This window comes from Triticum dicoccoides, chromosome 4A, assembly GCF_002162155.2.
Source record: "Triticum dicoccoides isolate Atlit2015 ecotype Zavitan chromosome 4A, WEW_v2.0, whole genome shotgun sequence".
Taxonomy (NCBI): domain Eukaryota; kingdom Viridiplantae; phylum Streptophyta; class Magnoliopsida; order Poales; family Poaceae; genus Triticum; species Triticum dicoccoides.
Genome location: NC_041386.1, coordinates 291345212 through 291366263, shown reverse-complemented (window position 1 = coordinate 291366263; position 21052 = coordinate 291345212).

Below are 21052 nucleotides of genomic sequence, written 5' to 3'. Positions count from 1 at the left end.
AAGAGTCTCAAGTACATCTTCACTCAGCCCAACCTCAACCTCAGGCAGACTCGTTGGGTTGAGATGATTCAAGAGTATAATCCGAGTATTGAATATACTCCAGGCAAGGCCAATGTCATTGCTAACACTTTGAGCAGGAAGGCTTACTGCAACAGTTTGATTGTCAAGCCCTTCCAACCAGATCTTTGTGAAGCTTTCCACAAGCTTAATCTCCAAGTTGTTCCTCAAGGATTCCTTGCCAACCTCCAAGTCTCTCCTACTTTGGAAGATCAGATTCCTAAGGCACAACTTCTTGATGCAATGGTGAAGAAGGTGAATATTGGGATTGCCAAGAGCCAACCCAAGTACAAGTGCTATTGCCTTGATGACAAAGATACTCTATTCTTCGAGGATCGCATTGTTGTTCCTAAGGGTGACCTTCGTAAAGTCATTATGAACGAGGCTCACAATTCACTCCTATATATTCATCTTGGAAATACAAAGATGTACCATGATCTCAAGCAGTCGTATTGGTGGACTCGAATGAAGCGAGAGATTGCTCAGCTCGTGAATGAATGTGATGTCTACAGAAGAGTGAAAGCAGAACACCAATGACCAGATGGTCTCCTCCAACCTCTTGCCATTCCAGAATGGAAGTTTGACCATATTGAGATGGACTTCGTGATGGGATTTCCCAAGCCCAAGTGTGGCAATGATGCTATCTTCGTTGTCATCGACAAGCTCACTAAAGTGGCTCATTTTCTTCCTATCAAAGAATCTATCACAGCAGCTCAGTTGGCAGAGCTATATACCTCCAGGATTGTCTCCTTGCACGGCATTCCACAGTTAATATCTTCAGATCGTGGAAGCATCTTCACTTCTAAGTTTTGGGATTCCTTCCAGAAGGCCATGGGCACCAACATTCGCTTCAGCACAGCTTTTCACCCTCAAACTAGTGGCCAAGTCGAGCGAGTAAATCAAATTCTTGAATATATGCTCAGGGCTTGTGTCATTTCTTTCGGTATGAAGTGGGAATATTGTCTTCCATATGACGAGTTCTCCTACAACAACAGCTTCCAAGCGAGTTCGGGCAAGGCCCCATTCGAGATTCTCTATGGCAGAAAGTGCTGTAGTCCTCTTAACTAGTCAGAGATTGGTGTACGCCAACTTCTTGGCAATGACTTGATCACAGAGGCTGAAGAAATGTGCAAAGTCATTCGTGAAAATCTCAAAGCCGCGCAATCGTGCCAAAAGAGTTACTATGATAGCAAGCATCGCGACTTGGCTTTCGAGATCGGAGACCATGTCTACCTCCGCGTCTCTCCAATGAAAGGTACTCGTCGCTTCGGTATCAAAGGGATTGATCTCCAAGAAGACTTGTCTTATCATGAGCATCACGTTGCTATTCTTGAAGAAACTGAGTGCAAGACTCGCAACAAATCTATCAAATTCCTGAAAGTGAAGTGGTCACATCATTTTGGCCGTGAAGCCACCTGGAAACGCGAGGACCACCTCCTATTCGAATATCCGGAGTTTTTCCAGTCCTAGATCTCGGGACGAGATCCTTTCGTGGTGGTGGAGTGTTGTATCGCCCCGTATGTAACTTGCCATATTTGCATTCCAACTCTTGCCATTTTCGGCTCTTAAGTTATGATATTCCCTCGTGGTTGGGTTTTGTCTTCATTTTGCATTTTGTCCATGTCATGCATCTCATATCATGTCATCATGTGCATCGCATTTGCATACGTGTTCGTCTCATGCATCCAAGCATTTTCCCCGTTGTCCGTTTTGCATTCTGGCACTCCTACATCCTCCGGCGCCCCATTTTGCCTCTTTTCGTGTGTGGGTGTTAAACGTTCTCGGATTGGACCGAGATTTTCCAAGCGGCCTTCGTACACCACCGGTAGACCGCCTGTCAAGTTTCGTGCCATTTGGAGTCCGTTTGATACCCCAACGGTTAACCGGGGAACCGTAAAGGCCTCTTGTGTGTTGCAGCCCAACAACCCTCCAAAGTGGCCCAAAACCCATCTAAACCCCCTCCATCCTTTCGGCCGATCGATCACGATCGTGTGGCCAAAAACCGCACCTCATTTGGACTCTCCTAGCTCCCAAAATCTATAAATAGGCCCCCCCCTCCGAAATTCGGGCGAAACCCTAGATAAATTCCTCCCCGCCGCCACCAGACATGTCCACGCGCCACCGGACTACTCCACTGCCGCGCCCGCGCCAATAGGAGCACGCCACGTGGCCTCCGCCACCGCGTCCCGTCGCTGGCCCGCCGAGGCCCATCTCCGGCCCCCACGGCCCGCTCTGCCCGCGCCTCCCTTCGCCTCCGCGTCGCCGCCTCACGGAGCTCCTCACCGACCGCCGACCACCGCGCAGCTCCCCCGCCCGCTGTTGCGTCAAGCCACGCCGGCGAGCTCGCCACCCGGCTTCCCCGCCGGACCTCGCCGCGGCGCCGCCCGCACCTCGCCGGCACCTCGCCCGCCTCCCTGCTCCTCTACCTCCTTGACGCCGGCGTCCTCGCCTTCAACTTTGGCCAGCAACTCCGGCGAGCCCCGCACTGTTCCGGAGAACCTCGAAGTCCGCGCCAGATCCAGATCTGGAGTTTTAGGATTGACGCGAAATACTCAAGTCTTTTCTGTTATTTTTTCAAGCATTCTTCATGATGCCATATCTCATCGTCCATAGCTCCGTTTTGCGCTTGTGATATATCAAAATGTTAGTTAGGATGTCCTCTTCATTTCATTCCATTGCACCATGCTTGTTTGAGTCCATCTTAATGCCTAAAATACTGTTGCAAGAGTGCTATATAATGTTAGTTTCTGTTTCTTAATAGATTATGATCATTTGTCATTTTTGCCATGATTATTGTGTGCCTCCTATGAACTTGAGCCCTACATGTGCTTTGGGCTATGCTATGCCATCTTTACAAGGGTGTATGCCATGTATTTTTGTGATCAATGTGGTGACTAGCACAAGCATGCAAAGTAGCTCTCGTGATGTTGCTGATTTCAGGGACTTAGAATTATTCTAAGTCATTTCCCTGATGTTATTTGTATGCCATGTATTCATGTTGCTATAGAGTGATCTATGCCTCTTTTGAGCATGTTCAGTAAGGATGATTTTGAGATATTGTTATGTTCTATCCATCCATGTCTTTGTTTGCAATTATGGAGTACCCTAGCATGACTCAATCTTGCTCTACTTTTGGTATAAAATGTTCCTGGCAGATTGTTTACGTGTTAATCAATTTTGCCGAGGTTGTTGTAGTTGTTCCATGCATGCTATGAGATTGTTCTTGCCATGGTTAGCTACGTGATCATGTCTTCTTGCTGAGCGTATGCTTAGTTTTCCATGAAATGCCTTGTGGTGAGTGCATCGAGCTCGCAAACATGCCTACATAACTCTATTTTTGCCATGTCCAGTTTTCTGCTAAGTCGGAATCTGTTAACGAAACTTGCTATGTTTACATGGGTTCCATCATATCTTCTGATCCTTTTTGGCTTATGGTCAGTAAGGGAATTTTGGTATATGATTTGAGTAGTTTCATGCCATGCCTTACTTTGCCATGATATGTTCCTGTAGCATGTTGTTATCTTGCTCTAAACATTGCTTCCTGATGTTAAATCCTAACATGTTATTTTCACTAAGTCTGAGATGATGTTATCTTTTGCACTTTTGCCATGCTTGTTTGAACCTTCTATTGTCTGATTTAGCCATATATAAGTGTTCATATTTTGTCAAGAATTTTGAGTGGATCACTGCCATGCTTTGTTGCTATATTAGAGTGCAGTAGCTTATTTTCTTGTTGAATTTTAGATGGCATCATGCTGTTAATCGCAGAATAGTGCCATTATTATTTTGCTTGCCATTTGCAAACCGTGCATCCGATTCCGGTGATATTTATATCGATTTCGACCGAAATCAACTCATCTTTCCGGCGGCGCTCTTCATTTGCCAAGTTGAGGCCTGGGTCAATCTTTTCCTTCCAGAGCACGCATATGCATTGCATATTACATCCCGCATATCATGCCATGTTTTGCATCATGTTGCTTGCGTGTTACATCGTGGTTGATTGTGTTTGCCTTTGCTTGTGTTCTTGCCTTGGGTAGAGCCGGGAGACGAGTACGTGATCGAGGAACCTGTTGAGTATGCTTACGAGGATCAAGCTTACGTCAACTCGGAGAACTTTGCAGGCAAGATGACCATACCCTCGAAATCACTTCTATCTTTGCTTGCTAGTTGCTCGCTCTATTGCTATGCCTATGCTGTGATACCTACCACCTGCTATATCATGCCTCCCATATTTCCATGTCAAACCTCTAACCCACCTTGTCCTAGCAAACCGTTGTTTGGCTATGTTACCGCTTCGCTCAGCCCCTCTTATAGCGTTGCTAGTTGGAGGTGAAGATTGGAGTTTGTTCCTTGTTGGAACATGTTTATTGTTGGGATATCATTATTATGTCTTGATCTATTTTGAGGCATCTATATACATGGTAAAGGGTGGAAGGCTCGGCCTTATGCCTGGTGTTTTGTTCCACTCTTGCCGCCCTAGTTTCCGTCATACCGGTGTTATGTTCCTTGATTTTGCATTCCTTACGCGGTTGGGTTATAATGGGAACCCCTTGACAGTTCGCCTTGAATAAAACTCCTCCAGCAAGGCCCAACCATGGTTTTACCATTTGCCACCTAAGCCTTTTTCCCTTGGGTTCCGCGGACTCAAGAGTCATCTTTATTTTAAACCCCCGGGCCAGTGGTCCTCTGAGTGTTGGTCCAAACTAGAGTCCTTTGCAGCGCCCCCTCGGGGAAACTCGAGGTTTGGTTTTAGTTGTACGGAGCGCTCATCTGGTGTGCCCTGAGAACGAGATATGTGCAGCTCCTATCGGTATTTGTCAGCACATTCGGGCGGCTTTGTTGGTCTTGTTTTACCATTGTCGAGATGTCTTGTAACCGGGATTCCAAGTCTGATCGGGTCGTCCTGGGAGAAGGAATATCCTTCGTTGACCGTGAGAGCTTGTGATGGGCTAAGTTGGGACACCCCTGCAGGGTTCTAAACTTTTGAAAGCTGTGCCTGCGGTTATGGGCAGATGGGAATTTGTTAATGTCTGGTTGTAGAGAACTTGACACTTGACTTAATTAAAATGCATCAATAGCGTGTGTCACCGTGATGGTCTCTTTTCGGCGGAGTCCAGGAAGAGAACACAGTCTTGTGTTATGCTTGAACGTAAGTAGTTTTAGGATCACTTCTTGATCCCTGTAGCTTCTCGACCGTGCTTTGCCTTCTCTTCTCACTCTCATTTGCGTAAGTTAGCCACCATATATGCTAGTGCTTGCTGCAGCTCCACCTCACTACCTTTTCCTACCCATGAGCTTAAATAGTCTTGATCGCGAGGGTGTGAGATTGTTGAGTCCCCGTGACTCACAGTTTACTTCCAAAACCAGATGCAGGTGCCGATGAGACAATTCCAGGGGATGCGACTGAACTCAAGTGGGAGTTCGATGAGGACTCAGAACGTTACTACATTTCCTTTCCAGACGTTCAGTAGTAGAGCCCAGTTGGGGCGATCGGGCATCTTTTGCATTTGGGGTTGTCTTTATTTTGGTTCCGTAGTCGGACCTTGATTGTATTCTGGATGATGTAATGCTATATTTATGTATTGTGTGAAGTGGCAATTGTAAGACAACTCTGTACCTCTTTCTTATTCAGTACATGGGATGTGTAAAGATTACCCCTCTTGCGACATGCCTACAATGCGGTTATGCCTCTAAGTCGTGCTCCGACACGTGGGAGATATAGCCGCATCGTCGGTGTTACATAATTACTGGATACTTTTTTTAGCGAACAACTGCGGAGCGATTTGCTGTCTCAAAACATGTAAGTTGTGATGCCCTCTCTGGAATCGAATGACTAATTCATAAAATAGGATCTGGTTCTTTTATTGTATCAAAATTAATTTTGCACTACAAAAACATTTGTCATTTCATCTAGGAATATTTTTAAATAGTTAATAATTCATACGAACTTGATATTTTCTTGGTCTCATGCAACTATGTGTTGTTTCTTATTTTACTCAACAATCATTTATGTCAATTATGAGTTGTTTTTCGCCATTCGTACACTATCCCTTAATTTTACTATGAATATATGAAAGTACACACTAAGGGGTTTGCGAAAATTAAAAAAACTAGGACACAAGCACGAGTCACCTTATGAGGTGATGATGTTGGAGACACAATGAGCTGAAAGAGATGTGATGGACATAGAAGAGTAAACCCATGAGGACAAAGAGATGTGATGCACATAGAAGGAGGAAGCAAGGACCTCAGATCCACATTATTGAAGACATAGATAAGAACAAGAGTATCACACTTCACACATCAACCAATCAATGAAACATGTTGGTATTGGGGCATATCGCCCTCCCTTGCATTATACCTGTTAATATTAAGATGAAACACTTAGTTAGATGCATTTCTCTTATATTGTTCTATGGCAACACCCGAGCATTCTGCTAGAGAAGATGCTCGGGTGTAGACAGAATCATATATTATATTATTATCATTAGTATCAACGTATTTGTAAATGTTTTCATACTCAATCAATGAGGTTAGGTTCAACACGAGATCTAAAGTTTTGTGTGAAGCCAAATATGCAGTGTCAGCAATACTGTTTGATAGCTTGGGGGTATGATAATGCGGCAAACAGCCAATGGCTGGCTAGCTGTGTGGGAGGGCAAGAGATGTCCTGAGAAGCGTCTCACTACAGTGGGAAACTGAGCGGGAAGGGGAGGGTCCGACAGGGAAAAGGAAGTTTGTGTTGCGCCCGCGGGTTGGAGATAACAAATGGTGGATAGTCCGGACAATGACATTTCCCCCCACATATTATCTGGATATGGGTAAGTCCGGACTATCCAGGCGGTTGAATTTTGGGGAGCTCGTTGGGCACCAGACGTATGAGGGAGAAATGAGCTTCGACTTTGAAAATGGCTTTAATAATTTATTTGATTCATTTATGTGCACTGTAGCCCGTAGCAACGCAAGGGCATTGTACTAGTAAAGTTTTCTAGGGATAGAAACTTCCAACTCAAGTTTTTCTTCATAAGATTGCATCAAAGCATCAACAATATGTTTGGTAAAAGCTTTATTTTGACTATAAGCATGAGGAGAATTTAGCACGGATTGCAACAAGGAAATACAATCTACAAAAGATCAATTATTATAATTAAATTCCTTGAAATCCAAAATAGTAGGTTCATTAACATTTAAAGTTTTGATCTCTTCAAACCCACTTTTATCAAATTTAGCATCAAGATCTAAAAACTCCGAATTTTTGGACAGCCTTCTAGGTAAAGGTGCATCATATTTAGTCCCATCATTATTAAGATTCATATTGCAAAACAAAGATTTAATAGGGGACACATCAATAACTTTTAGATCTTCATCTTTATTATCATGGAAACTAGAAGAACACACTCTTATAAAGGAATCTTTCTTAGCATGCATCCTAGCGGTTCTTTCTTTTCACTCATCAATGGAAATTCTCATGGCTTTGATAAACTCATTGATATCATGCTTAGGAGGAATAGATCTAAGTTTCAAAGAATCAACATCAAGAGAAATTCTATCAACGTTCCTAGCCAACTCATCAACCTTAAGCAATTTTTCTTCAATCAAAGCATTGAAATTCTTTTGCGAAGTACTAAATTCTTTAATATTAGATTCAAAATCAAAGGGCATCTTATTATAATTTCCATAAGAATTGTTGTAGGAATTGCCATAATTATTAGAGGAATTACTAGGATAAGGCCTAGGATTAAAGTTTCCTCTATACGCGTTGTTACCAAAATTATTCCTACCAACAAAATTCACATCCATAGATTCACTATTATTCTCAATCAAAGTAGACAAAGGCACATCATTAGGTCAGAATAAACACTCTTATTAGCAAATAATTTCATAAGTTCATCCATCTTTCCACTCAAAATATTAATTTCTTCTATCGCATGCACTTTTTTTATTAGTAGATCTTTCAGTGTGCCATTGAGACTAATTAACCATAATATTATCTAGGAGCTTAGTAGATTCTCCTAAAGTGACTTCCATAAAAGTGCCTCCCGTGACCGAATCTAAAAGATTTCTAGAAGCAAAATTCAATCCAGCATAATTTTTTTGTATAATCATCCATAAATTCAAACCATGTGTTGGGCAATTACGTATCATTAATTTCATCCTCTCCCAAGCTTGTGCAACATGTTCATGATCAAGTTGCTTAAAATTCATAATATAGTTTCTAAGAGAGATGATCTTAGCGGGAGGGAAATACTTAGAGATAAAAGTATCTTTGCACTTATTTCAAGAATCAATACTATTTTTAGGCAAAGACGGAAACCAAGCTTTAGCACGATCTCTAAGAGAAAAAGGAAATAGCTTCAAATTTAACAATATCATTGTCAACATCTTTCTTCTTTTGCATATCACACAAATCAATGAAGCTATTTAGATGGGTAGCGACATCTTCACTAGGAAGGCCGGAAAACAGATCTTTCATGACAAGATTCAGCAAGGCAGCATTAATTTCACAAGATTCAGCATCGGTAAGAGGAGCAATCGGAGTGCTAAGGAAATCATTGTTGTTGGTATTGGTAAAGTCACACAATTTAGTGTTATTTTGAGCCATCGTGACAAGCAAGCAATGCAATACACAAGAAAATGAGGAACAGGCAAAAAAAGGCAAATAGAGAAAGAGAGGGAGGATAGAGAGAGAGGGCGAATAAAACGGCAAGGGTGAAGTGGGGGAGAGGAAAACGAGAGGCAAATAGCAAATAATGTAATGCGGGAGATAAGGGTTTGTGATGGGTACTTGGTAAGTTGACTTTTGCGTAGACCTCCCCGGCAACGGTGCCAGAAATCCTTCTTGCTACCTCTTGAACACTGCGTTGGTTTTCCCTTGAAGAGGAAAGGGTGATGCAGCAAAGTAGCGTGAGTATTTCCCTCAGTTTTTGAGAACCAAGGTATCAATCCAGTAGGAGGCTTCGCGCGAGTCCCTCGCACCTGCACAAAACAAATAAATCCTCGCAACCAACACGATAAGGGGTTGTCAATCCCTACACGATCACTTACGAGAGTGAGATCTGATAGATATGATAAGATAATATTTTTGGTATTTTTATGATAAATATACAAAGTAAAATAAAAGCAATGGAAATAACTAAGTATTGTAAGATTAATATGATGAAGATAGACCCGGGGGCCATAGGTTTCACTAGTGGCTTCTCTCAAGATCATAAGTATTTTACGGTGGGTGAACAAATTACTGTTGAGCAATTGACAGAATTGAGCATAGTTATGAGAATATCTAGGTATGATCATGTATATAGGCATCACGTCCGAGACAAGTAGACCGACTCCTGCCTGCATCTACTACTATTACTCCACACATCGATCGCTATCCAGCATGCATCTAGAGTATTAAGTTCAAGAGAACAGAGTAACGCCTTAAGCAAGATGACATGATGTAGAGGGATAAATGAAGGAAATATGCCCTAGAGGCAATAATAAAGTTATTATTTATTTCCTTATATCATGATAAATGTTTATTATTCATGCTAGAATTGTATTAACCGGAAACATAATACATGTGTGAATACATAGACAAACAGAGTGTCACTAGTATGCCTCTACTTGACTAGCTCATTAATCAAAGATGGTTATGTTTCCTAACCATATACAAAGTAATTGTTATTTGATTAATGGGATCACATCATTGGTTGAATGATCTGATTGACATGACCCATTCCATTAGCTTAGCACCCGATCGTTTAGTATGTTGCTATTGCTTTCTTCATGACTTATACATGTTCCTATGACTATGAGATTATGCAACTCCCGTTTACCGGAGGAACACTTTGGGTGCTACCAAACGTCACAACGTAACTGGGTGATTATAAAGGAGCATTACAGGTGTCTCCAAAGGTAGATGTTGGGTTGGCGTATTTCGAGATTAGGATTTGTCACTCCGATTGTCGGAGAGGTATCTCTGGGCCCTCTCGGTAATACACATCACATAAGCCTTGCAAGCATTACAACTAATATGTTAGTTGTGAGATGATGTATTACGGAACGAGTAAAGACACTTGCCGGTAACGAGATTGAACTAGGTATTGGATACCGACGATCGAATCTCGGGCAAGTAACATACCGATGACAAAGGGAACAATGTATGTTGTTATGCGGTCTGACCGATAAAGATCTTCGTAGAATATGTAGGAGCCAATATGGGCATCCAGGTCCCGCTATTGGTTATTGACCGGAGACGTGTCTCGGTCATGTCTACATTGTTCTCGAACCGTATGGTCCGCACGCTTAAAGTTACGATGACAGTTATTATGAGTTTATGCATTTTGATGTATCGAAGTTAGTTCAGAGTCTCGGATGTGATCACAGACATGACGAGGAGTCTCAGAATGGTCGAGACATAAAGATTGATATATTGGATGACTATATTCGGACACCGGAAGGGTTCCGGAGAAGTTTCGGATAAAACCGGAGTACCGGAGGGGTTACCGGAACCCCTCGGGGGGTTAATGGGCCTTATGGGCCTAATGTGGAGAAGAGTAAGGGGCTGCCAGGACAGGCCGCGCGCCCCCTCTCCCCCTAGTCCGAATTGGACAAGGAGGGAGGGGCGGCGCCCCCCCTTTCCTATTCTCCCTCCACCTCTCCTAGTTGGACAAGGAACGGGGAGGGGAGTCCTACTCCCGGTAGGAGTAGGACTCCTCCTACGCCCTCCTCTAGGCCGGTGCACCACCCCCCCTTTGGATTCTTTATATACGGAGGCAGGGGGCACCCTAGAACACACAAGTTGATCCTCGTGATCGTTCCTTAGCCGTGTGCGGTGCCCCCTGCCACCATATTCCACCTCGGTCATATCGTTGTAGTGCTTAGGCGAAGCCCTGCGTCGGTAGAACATCATCATCGTCACCACGCAGTTGTGCTGACGGAACTCATCCCCGAAGCTTTGCTGGATCGGAGCCCGGGGAGCGTCATCGAGCTGTACGTGTGCTAAGAACTCGGAGGTGCCGGAGTAACGGTGCTTGGATCGGTCGGATCGGGAAGAAGACGTACGACTACTTCCTCTACATTGTGTCAACAGTTCCGTTGCGATCTACAAGGGTACGTAGATCATACTCTCCCCTCTCGTTGCTATGCATCACCATGATCTTGCGTGTGCGTAGGAAATTTTTTGAAATTACTACGTTCCCCAACAGTGGCATCCGAGCCTAGGTTTTATGGTTTGATGTTATATGCACGAGTAGAACACAAGTGAGTTGTGGGCGATATAAGTCATACTGCCTACCAGCATGTCATACTTTGGTTCGGCGGTATTGTTGGATGAAGCGGCCCAGACCTACATTACGCGTACGCTTACGCGAGACTGGTTCTTCCGACGTGCTTTGCACAGAGGTGGCTTGTGGGTGACAGTTTCTCCAACTTTAGTTGAACCGAGTGTGGCTACGCCCGGTCCTTGCGAAGGTTAAAACGGAGTCAAATTGACAAACTATCGTTGTGGTTTTGATGCGTAGGTGAGATTGGTTCTTACTTAAGCCCGTAGCAGCCACGTAAAACTTGAAACAACAAAGTAGAGGACGTCTAACTTGTTTTTGCAGGGCATGTTGTGATGTGATATGGCCAAGACATGATGCTAAATTTTATTGTATGAGATGATCATGTTTTGTAACCGAGTTATCGGCAACTGGCAGGAGCCATATGGTTGTCGCTTTATTGTATGCAATGCAATCACGATGTAATGCTTTACTTTATTGCTAAACGGTAGTGATAGTCGTGGAAGCATAAGATTGGCGAGACGACAACGATGCTACAATGGAGATCAAGGTGTCGCGCCGGTGACGATGCTGATCATGACGGTGCTTCGGAGATGGAGATCATAGGCACAAGATGATGATGGCCATATCATATCACTTATATTGATTGCATGTGATGTTTATCTTTTATGCATATTATCTTGCTTTGATTGACGGTAGCATTATAAGATGATCTCTCACTAAATTATCAAGAAGTGTTCTCCCTGAGTATGCACTGTTGCGAAAGTTCTTCGTGCTGAGACACCACGTGATGATCGGGTGTGATAGGCTCTACGTTCAAATACAACGGGTGCAAAACAGTTGCACACACGGAATACTCAGGTTATACTTGACGAGCCAAGCATATACAGATATGGCCTCGGAACACGGAGACCGAAAGGTCGAGCGTGAATCATATAGTAGATATGATCAACATAAAGATGTTCACCGATGAAACTACTCCATCTCACGTGATGATCGGACATGGTTTAGTTGATTTGGATCACGTGATCACTTAGAGGATAGAGGGATGTCTATCTAAGTGGGAGTTCTTAAGTAATATGATTAATTGAACTTAAATTTATCATGAACTTAGTCCCTGATAGTATCTTTCTTGTTTATGTTGATTGTAGATAGATGGCTCGTGCTGTTGTTCCGTTGAATTTTAATGCGTTCCTTGAGAAAGCAAAGTTGAAAGATGATGGTAGCAATTACACGAACTAGGTCCGTAACTTGAGGATTATCCTCATTGCTGCACAGAAAAATTACGTCCTGGAAGCACTGCTGGGTGCCAGGCCTGCTGCAGGAGCAACGCCAGATGTTATGAACGTCTGGCAGAGCAAAGCTGATGACTACTCAATAGTTCAGTGTGCCATGCTTTACGGCTTAGAATCAGGACTTCAACGACGTTTTGAACGTCATGGAGCATATGAGATGTTCCAGGAGTTGAAGTTAATATTTCAAGCAAATGCCCGGATTGAGAGATACGAAGTCTCCAATAAGTTCTATAGCTGCAAGATGGAGGAGAACAGTTCTGTCAGTGAGCATATACTCAAAATGTCTGGGTATAATAATCACTTGATTCAGTTGGGAGTTAATCTTCCAGATGACTGCGTCATTGACAGAATTATCCAATCACTGCCACCAAGCTACAAGAGCTTCGTGATGAACTATAATATGCAAGGGATGAATAAGACTATTCTCGAGCTCTTCGCGATGCTGAAAGCAGCGGAGGTAGAAATCAAGAAGGAGCATCAAGTGTTGATGGTCAACAAGACCACTAGTTTCAAGAAAAAGGGCAAAGGGAAGAAGAAGGGGAACTTCAAGAAGAACGGCAAGCAAGTTGCTGCTCAAGAGAAGAAACCCAAGTCTGGACCTAAGCCTGAAACTGAGTGCTTCTACTGCAAGCAGACTGGTCACTGGAAGCGGAACTGCCCCAAGTATTTGGCGGATAAGAAGGATGGCAAGGTGAACAAAGGTATATGTGATATACATGTTATTGATGTGTACCTTACTAATGCTCGCAGTAGCACCTGGGTATTTGATACTGGTTCTGTTGCTAATATTTGCAACTCGAAACAGGGACTACGGATTAAGCGAAGATTAGCTAAGGATGAGGTGACGATGCGCGTGGGAAACGGTTCCAAAGTCGATGTGATCGCGGTCGGCACGCTACCTCTACATCTACCTTCGAGATTAGTATTAGACCTAAATAATTATTATTTGGTGCCAGCGTTGAGCATGAACATTATATCTGGATCTTGTTTAATGCGAGACGGTTATTCATTTAAATCAGAGAATAATGGTTGTTCTATTTATATGAGTAATATCTTTTATGGTCATGCACCCTTGAAGAGTGGTCTATTCTTATTGAATCTCGAGAGTAGTGATACACATATTCATAATGTTGAAGCCAAAAGATGCAGAGTTGATAATGATAGTGCAACTTATTTGTGGCACTGCCGTTTAGGTCATATCGGTGTAAAGCGCATGAAGAAACTCCATACTGATGGGCTTTTGGAACCACTTGATTATGAATCGCTTGGTACTTGCGAACCGTGCCTCATGGGCAAGATGACTAAAACACCGTTCTCCGGTACTATGGAGAGAGCAACAGATTTGTTGGAAATCATACATGCAGATGTATGTGGTCCGATGAATATTGAAGCTCGTGACGGATATCGTTATTTTCTCACCTTCACAGATGATTTAAGCAGATACGGGTATATCTACTTAATGAAACATAAGTCTGAAACATTTGAAAAGTTCAAAGAATTTCAGAGTGAAGTGGAAAATCATCGTAACAAGAAAATAAAGTTTCTACGATCTGATCGTGGAGGAGAATATTTGAGTTACGAGTTTGGTGTACATTTGAAACAATGCGGAATAGTTTCGCAGCTCACGCCACCCGGAACACCATAGCGTAATGGTGTGTCTGAACGTCGTAATCGTACTTTACTAGATATGGTGCGATCTATGATGTCTCTTACTGATTTACCGCTATCATTTTGGGGATACGCTCTAGAGACGGCCGCATTCACGTTAAATAGGGCACCATCAAAATCCGTTGAGACGACGCCTTATGAACTGTGGTTTGGCAAGAAACCAAAGTTGTCGTTTCTGAAAGTTTGGGGCTGCGATGCTTATGTGAAAAAGCTTCAACCTGATAAGCTCGAACCCAAATCGGAGAAATGTGTCTTCATAGGATATCCAAAGGAGACTATTGGATACACCTTCTATCACAGATCCGAAGGCAAGACTTTTGTTGCTAAATTCGGAAACTTTCTGTAGAAGGAGTTTCTCTCGAAAGAAGTGAGTAGGAGGAAAGTAGAACTTGACGAGGTAACTATACCTGCTACCTTATTGGAAAGTAGTACATCACAGAAAACTGTTTCAGTGACACCTACACCAGTTAGTGAGGAAGCTAATGATGATGATCATGAAACTTTAGATCAAGATACTACTGAACCTCGTAGATCAACCAGAGTGAGATCCGCACCAGAGTGGTATGGTAATCCTGTTCTGGAAGTCATGCTACTAGATCATGATGAACCTACAAACTATGAAGAAGCGATGGTGAGCCCAGATTCCGCAAAGTGGCTTGAAGCCATGAAATCTGAGATGGGATCCATGTATGCGAACAAAGTATGGACTTTGGTTGACTTGCCCGATGATCGGAAAGCAATTGAGAATAAATGGATCTTCAAGAAGAAGACTGACGCTGACGGTAATATTACTGTCTACAAAGCTCGACTTGTCGCAAAAGGTTTTCGGCAAGTTCAAGGGATTGACTACGATGAGACCTTCTCACCTGTAGCGATGCTTAAGTCTGTCCGAATCATGTTAGCAATTGCCGCATTTTATGATTATGAAATTTGGCAGATGGATGTCAAAACTACATTCCTGAATGGATTTCTGGAAGAAGAGTTGTATATGATGACACCAGAAGGTTTTGTCGATCCAAAGGGAGCTAACAAAGTGTGCAAGCTCCAGCGATCCATTTATGGACTGGTGCAAGCCTCTCGGAGTTGGAATAAACGTTTTGATAGTGTGATCAAAGCATTTGGTTTTATACAGACTTTTGGAGAAGCCTGTATTTACAAGAAAGTGAGTGGGAGCTCTGTAGCATTTCTGATATTATATGTGGATGACATATTACTAATTGGAAATGATATAGAATTTCTGGATGGCATAAAGGGATACTTGAATAAGAGTTTTTCAATGAAAGACCTCGGTGAAGCTGCTTACATATTAGGCATTAAGATCTATAGAGATAGATCAAGATGCTTAATTGGACTTTCACGAAACACGTACCTTGACAAAGTTTTGAAGAAGTTCAAAATGGATCAAGCAAAGAAAGGGTTCTTGCCTGTGTTACAAGGTGTGAAGTTGAGTAAGACTCAATGCCTGACAACTGCAGAAGATAGAGAGAATATGAAAGATGTTCCATATGCTTCAGCCATAGGCTCTATCATGTATGCAATGTTGTGTACCAGACCTGATGTGTGCCTTGCCATAAGTTTAGCAGGGAGGTACCAAAGTAATCCAGGAATGGTTCACTGGACAGCGGTCAAGAACATCCTGAAATACCTGAAAAGGACTAAGGATATGTTTCTCATATATGTAGGTGACAAAGAGCTCATCGTAAAAGGTTACGTTAATGCAAGCTTTGACACTGATCCGGACGATTCTAAATCGCAAACCGGATACGTGTTTACACTAAACGGTGGAGCTGTCAGTTGGTGCAGTTCTAAACAAAGCGTCGTAGCAGGATCTACATGTGAAGCGGAATACATAGCTGCTTCGGAAGCAGCAAATGAAGGAGTCTGGATGAAGGAGTTCATATCCGATCTAGGTGTCATACCTAGTGCATCGGGTCCAATGAAAATCTTTTGTGACAATACTGGTGCAATTGCCTTGGCAAAGGAATCCAGATTTCACAAAAGAACCAAGCACATCAAAAGACGCTTCAATTCCATCCGGGATCTAGTCCAGGTGGGAGACATAGAAATTTGCAAGATACATACGGATCTGAATGTAGCAGACCCGTTGACTAAGCCTCTTCCACGAGCAAAACATGATCAGCACCAAGGCTCCATGGGTGTTAGAATCATTACTGTGTAATCTAGATTATTGACTCTAGTGCAAGTGGGAGACTGAAGGAAATATGCCCTAGAGGCAATAATAAAGTTATTATTTATTTCCTTATATCATGATAAATGTTTATTATTCATGCTAGAATTGTATTAACCGGAAACATAATAGATGTGTGAATACATAGACAAACAGAGTGTCACTAGTATGCCTCTACTTGACTAGCTCATTAATCAAAGATGGTTATGTTTCCTAACCATAGACAAAGTAATTGTTATTTGATTAATGGGATCACATCATTGGTTGAATGATCTGATTGACATGACCCATTCCATTAGCTTAGCACCCGATCGTTTAGTATGTTGCTATTGCTTTCTTCATGACTTATACATGTTCCTATGACTATGAGATTATGCAACTCCCATTTACCGGAGGAACACTTTGGGTGCTACCAAAAGTCACAACGTAACTGGGTGATTATAAAGGAGCATTACAGGTGTCTCCAAAGGTAGATGTTGGGTTGGCGTATTTCGAGATTAGGATTTGTCACTCCGATTGTTGGAGAGGTATCTCTGGGCCCTCTCGGTAATACACATCACATAAGCCTTGCAAGCATTACAACTAATATGTTAGTTGTGAGATGATGTATTACGGAACGAGTAAAGAGACTTGCCGGTAACGAGATTGAACTAGGTATTGGATACCGACGATCGAATCTCGGGCAAGTAACAAACCGGTGACAAAGGGAACAATGTATGTTGTTATGCGGTCTGACCGATGAAGATCTTCGTAGAATATGTAGGAGCCAATATGGGCATCCAAGCAGAGACGTGTCTCGGTCATGTCTACATTGTTCTCGAACCGTAGGGTCCGCACGCTTGAAGTTACGATAACAATTATTATGAGTTTATGCATTTTGATGTACCGAAGTTAGTTCGGAGTCCCGGATGTGATCACGGACATGACGAGGAGTCTCGGAATGGTCGAGACATAAAGATTGATATATTGGATGACTATATTCGGACACCGGAAGGGTTCCGGAGAAGTTTCGGATAAAACCGGAGTACCGGAGGGGTTACCGGAACCCCCCGGGGGGTTAATGGGCCTTATGGGCCTAATGTGGAGAAGAGGAAGGGGCTGCCAGGGCAGGCCACGCGCCCCCTCTCCCCCTAGTCCGAATTGGACAAGGAGGGAGGGGCGGCGCCCCCACTTTCCTATTCTCCCTCCACCTCTCCTAGGTGGACAAGGAACGGGGAGGGGAGTCCTACTCCCGGTAGGAGTAGGACTCCTCCTGCGCCCTCCTCTAGGCCGACGCACCACCCCCCCTTTGGATCCTTTATATACGGAGGCAGGGGGGCACCCTAGAACACAAAAGTTGATCCTCGTGATCGTTCCTTAGCCGTGTGCGGTGCCCCCTGCCACCATATTCCACCTCGGTCATATCATTGTAGTGCTTAGGCGAAGCCCTGCGTCGGCAGAACATCATCATCGTCACCACGCCGTTGTGCTGACGGAACTCATCCCCGAAGCTTTGCTGGATCGGAGCCCGGGGAGTGTCATCGAGCTGTACGTGTGCTAAGAACTCGGAGGTGCCGGAGTAACGGTGCTTGGATCGGTCAGATCGAGAAGAAGACGTACGACTACTTCCTCTACGTTGTGTCAACACTTCCGTTGCGATCTACAAGGGTACGTAGATCATACTCTCCCCTCTCGTTGCTATGCATCACCATGATCTTGCGTGTGCGTAGCAATTTTTTTGAAATTACTGCGTTCCCCAACAATAAACTCATGCAATATGATGAAAACCCCATCTTGTTATCCTCGATGGCAACAATACAATACGTGCCTTGCTGCGCCTACTGTCACTGGGAAAGGACACCGCAAGATTGAACCAAAAGCTAAGCACTTCTCCCATTGCAAGAAAGATCAATCTAGTAGGCCAAACCAAACTGATACTTCGAAGAGACTTGCAAAGATAACCAATCATACATAAAGGAATTCAGAGAAGATTCAAATATTGTTCATAGATAAACTTGATCATAAACCCTCAATTCATCGGTCTGAACAAACACACCGCAAAAAATATTACATCGAATAGATCTCCACAAGAGAGGGGGAGAACTTTGTATTGAGATAAAAAAAGAGAGAAGAAGCCATCTAGCTAATAGCTATGGACCCGAAGGTCTGAGGTAAACTACTCACACTTCATCGGAAGGGCTATGGTGTTGATGTAGAAGCCCTCCGTGATCGATGCCCCTTTGGCGGAGCTCTGAAACAGGCCCCAAGATGGGATCTCGTGGATATAGAAAGTTACGGCGGTGGAATTAGGGTTTTGGCTCTGTATCTGATCGTTTGGGGGTACGTAGGTATATATAGGAGGAAGAAGTATGTCGGTGGAGCAACGGGGGGCCCACGAGGGTGGAGGGCGAGCCTGGGGGTGGGGTACGCGCGCCCCCTACCTCGTGGCCTCCCTGTTGGTTGCTTGAAGTAGGGTTCAAGTCTCCTGGATCTTGTTCGTTCCAAAAACCACGTTCTCGATGGTTTCATTCCGTTTGGACTCCATTTGATATTCCTTTTCTTCGAAACCCTACAATAGGCAAAAAACAGCAATTCTGGGCTGTGCCTCCGGTTAATAGGTTAGTCCCAAAAAAATATAGAAGTGGAAAATAAAGCCCAATAATGTCCAAAACAGAAGATAATATAGCATGGAGCAATCAAAAATTATAGATACGTTGGAGACGTATCAGCTACGCACGCGATCTGTGTCCTGTGTTCTGACTGGCCAGAACCCAAACACCACAGATCGCACGTGTGCATCGTTGGATGCTCCTAGACCGAACGGCAACCCTAGCCCTTCCGACAGCACATGCATAACATGGGTAAGCAATGTGCGCATGCGTCGTGTAGCTCACGCTTCCTTCTCTACTAGGTTTTCACTCAAAATAGGCTACTATTTCTCGCCACTCGTCTCATCAGTTTCCCGCCTCTTCTCCCAGATATGCATGATGTAGATGTTTGTTTAATTCTTATAGTTCATCTCATCCAAAATCAATTAGTTTTGTAAAAAACTATTTTAAGATTCATGGAATTGTGCATTGTAAAGGTAAAAACAAATAGTGACAATTCATTTAGAAAAAAAGATTTGGGCAATTAAGATATGGAAGATTCTAGAGAACAAAGGAGAAGTGCTTGTGTTTAGAGGTTTGTGCATTATGCTTAAGTTCAACCATGGAGTCTTCTAGATTGTACATGTGGCAGAATTTGGTGGAATGTAGATGATATCCAACGGCCAGTAGTGCTCGGATTTGCCATCTCTCAACCGTCGGATTGGCTTCATCCAACGAGCAACTTTCATAGTTATTCGCGCAATATATATGTGTATAGATGTATAGATCTATATATAGATATATAGATGTATAGATATATATAGATGTGTCCCATGCTAGACAAAATAAAGTTTGAGCACATGTGTGGGACGCCCCCCCGCTGCCGCCTCGAAGTTGGAAAACTGACATCATAGGTATTGAACCAGGCTTGGAGTCAGGTACGGTGTTCAGTTTGTAATGTATTTGGCGTGGCCCATCGAAGTTGTGCATTTGGGATTTAAACACATCATACACCATCGTACCCATACATATTTTCGGGCCACATGCAGTGTATACGGGGTCTTCTGATCGACTACGCCTCCCTTGTGCGGTTTTTTGTGACGACACGGACATATGTGGGCTCCCTTGAGTGTATATATATCATCCCTTTGACCGATAATGAGGGGTATGTGTTTGCCATGAATGGATTCCTCCTAGTTCATGTTAGGGCCGTTTACCGTCAAATGTCTGTCAACCAAAACTCGAGCTCATGTGTTGTCAGGATTCCCTCCCAGATGCTCGGATTGCTGGGTTTGACCTACATCAAACCCTGCGTACGTATCTCGTCCTTAACTACCTTGCCTTCATGGTTGTTGTCTGTATCGAGAGGTAGGAACCACATCTAAATTGTACATTATTCCATACTGAAAACACACATCACCCCTACCCAACATACATCATTTTGGGCCGCATGCAAGAGGTGCTGGTTTTGTGGTCCCTCTCGTGCGATGTTTATGATGGTTCAATCTATTGGCCCAAGCGGTTTATCGACAACAACAAATGTCATTTGACCAAACGAAAGATTCATTGGTCTGTCTTATGGTAGGTCATGTTGACATGCATGTATGACCAAAGTATCGATCATTACGTGCATCCGCCCCGCTGACACGAAGTGGGAGGTGGTGGGCCAAGCATCGTAGCTAGGTACGACATTATGTCATTATATATATCCTAGCTAGGTGGTTGTTAGGGTTCTTTCGGGTTTGCGAGGTAGGTGCCACCAAAGTTATGCATTGTGTATTTAAATTTTTAAACATCCCCAATATCCGTACATATATTTGGCCACTTCCAGCTGGTTCTTGACTTCTGGCCCCTCTCATCGATCTTCAATGACGCGCCCAACCGTGGGCCCGCGGGGTCAAAGTTGTGCATTGGAATTTTGAACATCACATACCACCCTTTTCACTCATATATGTTTGGGCCAGATGCTGGTGTGGCTGTGTTTTGACCCTCCCTAATGTTATATTTTGCTGC